This window comes from Gallus gallus, chromosome 4 (genome assembly GCF_016699485.2).
Source record: "Gallus gallus isolate bGalGal1 chromosome 4, bGalGal1.mat.broiler.GRCg7b, whole genome shotgun sequence".
NCBI lineage: Eukaryota > Metazoa > Chordata > Aves > Galliformes > Phasianidae > Gallus > Gallus gallus.
In genome coordinates, this window is record NC_052535.1 from 51559382 (window position 1) to 51563978 (window position 4597).

At 38.4% G+C, this 4597-nt stretch overlaps 1 long non-coding RNA gene across 1 annotated transcript; it reads right to left on the bottom strand.

Moving 5' to 3' along the window:
* Positions 1–960: 960 nt before the first annotated feature.
* Positions 961–2349, bottom strand: LOC107051799. The gene is made up of 2 exons (XR_001463689.3): positions 2277–2349; positions 961–1280 (listed from the first exon to the last, which is right to left on the bottom strand). It is a non-coding gene; the product is annotated as an uncharacterized LOC107051799 (long non-coding RNA).
* Positions 2350–4597: the final 2248 nt, after the last annotated feature.

Sequence of the window (4597 nt, forward strand, 5' to 3'; positions counted from 1 at the left end):
GAAATGTGTACTCCGGTTATTTTATAAAACTGTAATTGTTGAAGGCACGAGGCTATGCTTTGTTTAAAAAAAAAAAAAGAAAACAAATCATCACCCACAGATCTGAACTAATTTCAACAAATCTTACTTGTTTCTCAAAAACAGTCAGCCAAGATGTCTGTAATTTTATTCATTAATAAGGTGATGTGTTATATTTGATGATTCATTTCATCTGCTACCTCAATGTTTGAGTGGTTTGACGTTTATAGCTGGGCGGATTATACACAAGCAGTGTTTGATAATCCTGTAGGAAAAACTGCTATGTAAGTCTTTGTAGAGGGTTTCCAGGACTCTGTTCATCAGAAAACTCAGAGGTCATTGTGGTGAAACTCAGAACTAGAGGCTTGTTTCTGACAAGACAAGACCAATCATAGCATTATACCTGCTGCTGAGGTTCAAAATAGTTTCAGGTCTCAGTGCTACTGTGCCCTGGGTGTTATGATGCATCAAATATTATGGCCTGCAAAGTACATTTCTCTGTCTTAATGTTCCCAAAGTATTTTTTTTCCAAACAAAATGTCACCACTTCAAGAGGTCGTGAACTCTTTTCTTCATTTTCCACATTCCATTCCAGTTATTAAAATGTAGGTCCAAATTCATCTCTTGGGAAATGAGTTTATCAATTTGTACTTGGAATGGTGTAGATGGAAGTCTTTTGAACCACTCATAGAAATATATAGCATTATATCTTTGTTGTTATTGTCAGTAAAATGTTAGTGTAATCTGTGCAAGGCACTTCACCATGATGGCAAGTAGTGTAATAAATGTACTGATAAGCAGGATTAAATCCAGGCAAATTTTGAGTGACAAGCTTGAAATCAATTCTTCGATGGTTCTACATTAGTCCTTGCCAGAAATCATGACAAAGCTGTAGTTAAACTGCATTCTGTCTCTGCTTAATTGCGTATGAAAGACACACACTGTAGATCTTCAGTAAGTTTATTTTTGAAGAAGCTGTTTTGGTTCTCATTTGTTAAATAACTTGCAGACTAACAGTCGGTTTAGAGGTTTGTCTGGAAGAAGCAGTGCAGTATAGCCATGGACAGGCATGAATTCTGTAATTGTCAGGTGGTTTGCTCATTTTACCCAGGGTTCACTGATCTCTCCTGTTGAAGATCAGTAACAGTTTGTCTACATTGGTCTCTATCTACAGCAGGTTCTGGAAGACTACTGCCGAGATTTGAAGACAGTAGACTACTGGCTTCCCGGATGCTCCTCTGCATTCCTGCATTGCAGTTGGCCTGCACAGGATAGTTAAGGGTACAGTTCCTTAATTCTTCATGCAACCAGTTGAGTAAGCAATGTTTATGTAAGCATTCATAATTCTAATATATTTATAATTCTAATATATATAATTCTAATAATTCTAATATATATATGTATATATATATATGTGGAACAAATATTTATGTTATCAGATGTAACAGTTGATTTTCCTGATTGGAAATGCTGCCAAGCACTGTGGATTAGTGAACAGGATTGGAGGAATGCCTGGGTTGGTGTGTTTTCTACAAAACAATTGCATTCCTAAAATAGACAGATCCTCTCTCGCTCGTGCTTTCCTTACTGCTGTTGAAGGGCACAATGTTTTGCTTTAATACCTGATACTGCCTTTCATGTGTTGCTTGCAGTCCCCACAGAGCTGAAAAAAACAGCCCCTTTGTCCAAGAATTTTGCTTACTCCTTGCTTCCCTCTTCAAATTTAATTAGGCCCAAAGAGTTCGAAACTTCAGAAAGAAAACAGCAACTTACTTTGAGAAGGAATGGAATACTTGTCCCCTTTTTACCTTGTCTGCCATCCAGATTTCTCTGCCAGACTATCTCTGCTGATGCTGGCTGCCCATCGCAGTGAAACCATCTGTGACTGTACGTTCAGCCAACATTCGGTCATCTCATGTTAGCTGGCAGGTGGAGTACTTCTGCCCTGGTGGCCATTTTATGTAGTTTTTGTACATGTCATCTGCATGTGTGTGTTAGGTGTTGCTCTCAGCTGTGCTTCAGCATTGAACGGTTGGCTTGCAAAGTGACTTTAAGTCTTCCTTTTCCAGCTAACCATACTTTCCTCTAGCTGTGAGGTTAGGGACTCACCTCCTGCTGAGTTTACTGGAGATAGAGTGGAAGGGTGCTTTTACAAAACTTTTGTGCCTCTCTCCATAGTTTTGGGCAGGCTAGGAACCTGCCTAGATCCTGATCTAGACTAGATTCAAAGGCTTTCTGTAGTTTATGCTGAGCCCTACCTTCTGCCAAGGTATTAATCAGAGAGACAGGAGATCCGGCCCAACTCCTGTCTGTAATCTTCTGTGATGTCACTGTGTTCTGGAACTGGTGTGTGCAGCGAGGGCGGGAAGCAAGAGGGCTATATGTGGCAACTGTCCTTCTGATTATATGTACATTTTCACGTTCTTAGGTTGTTGGTATTCCCTGAATACTTGGGAGTCTCACAGGTTGAGAATAAAATGTACACAGTAGACTTTTGCCTTCTCTTCTGCTGTTACATGTGCATTTATTTTGTTTTTAAGACCATGTGGCACAAGTGAGCTAAGTGTGAATTTGAATGAACTCCATGGCTGACTGCATTAAGAAGAGTCCTGCTAGACAGCCGTCTTCCCTTGAGCAGCCTAGCATCTCTCTTCACGGTGCTGTACAACTTCCTCCTTTCACACTTCCTCATTCTTTGGGGTGGAAAAATATTCATGATATGCTGTGAAGATGAACGGGTACCTGCGATTGTGGTGGGCATACATTTTGCTATAGATTTATTTTGAACCTTTCAAGTAGGTACAGGGCATTTTCTGAGTTTCATGGGGAAATAAAGGAAAATCTGTACTCCTGGCTGTTAACTGATTGAATTAGGATGAAGATCAAATAATAAAAGATTAGGCTGCTTTGTACTGATCTGTTAACGAGAACAGATTAATACCTGCCTGACATGTTTCTTTTGCAAAGAGATAGAAGTGTCTTCTATGACACTTTCCTGTGTGCACAAGCAAATTAGTTAAACCTAGCCACGAGGGCATACTGATGTTTTTTCCCTGTCCATGAGGAAACTATCAGCCTTAACAAATCCTCGAGTTCATAATTTCTTATAGTGTTGAAGCATCTTCACTTTATTCCAAGTGTTTCAGCATATACCAAATGGACCTGAAGACAGGAACACCCGCACAAATCTTTGGATCATTTTAGTACCATTTATGTTCCTCAGTTATATTGTGGTATATTACATGTTCCAAAAGCTCTTTCTAAATTCAAGTAGCATAAAATAAAATCCATTTTTCTTTAAAAATAATTAGATTTTGCTCACTTACTGTCTGTCACCATCAAGTAGTCCTCAAACTTCTTCTATCCTTCCAAGAGAAATAGTTAAGCAGCTGTGAATTTCTAATGCAGAAGGCTTGTTGCCTTTTAACAAAACTTAATGAATGTAAAATGTTCTGGCTGTGGTTACCAAAAATATTTTTAATAACGAGAAAATCACATGAAAAAGTTAAAACTTATCTTCACATGCCTTAATGATTTCTTCTTAAATGTACCATCTGTTCTGTTCAGAGCTATTGAAATCAAAATAACATTGTATGTTAAAGATGAACATGCCATCAGGCTGGAACATGGACACTAGGTTTACACATGTAGTAGGCATATGTTGTGAAAAAAATGCTGGCATAGCTAGTTGGGCTTGCATAGCAATGAAACATGATCACATACGTGACAAGTTTTTGCAAACTAAGACTTTGTTGTTGCTGTTATTAAGGCCCAAAGCTTGAAACCATGGGAGGCCTGGCTATAGATCAAACCCATCTAAATGGGATTTTTGGCTAGGCTGATGTTCACTGAAATATTGTTTAAAATTCCTTTGCACCTAATAACAAATGATTCATTGCATAGCATCAGTTTGATCCTTCAAGGCTGTGTCCACGTAGACCAGTGCTCTTTTTGTGCAGATTGAAGGAGCAGATATACAAAGGAGAAAGCCCATAGAGGTAAAGGCAGCCATGTTTCAGTTGTCATGGTTACAAAAAAGTTTTCCCTTTATGTGTGAGTGTATTTGGAAATGCTGTAGAATTAGATTATGTGTTCCCTCATAACACAAATACTGCCTCTGGGTAGTGAAAATATTCCAAAGCAACACAGTAAGGCAAGTGGTGATTTGCTATCTCTAGAAGCCACATTACTTCCAACAAGAAAGACCAATTTTGGAAAACATAAACCTTTTGATTAAAGTCTCTTTAGGGATTTTTGTTACTTGCTACCAGGAGAAGGATTTTGAATATCCATCAGTTGAACCTCTGAGGAAACGTAGAGTGATGTACGCATCAGATTTGGGTTTCAAAACTGCTACTATACATATTTAACAAAAACAGGCTTAATTCAATCTTATAAAATTAGTACAGTGCAAGATTTTTTTCTTGTGAGGTAGTGTCTTTTTCAAGGTTATATTTTGTGTGCATATCACTCAATACTAATATTAATGCATCTTGCTACAATACTGGAATGACTGACTGTGTGCTGAAGAAATATGCTCTATGCCAGGTGTGGTATGGTATACGCCCCCTATACTTTC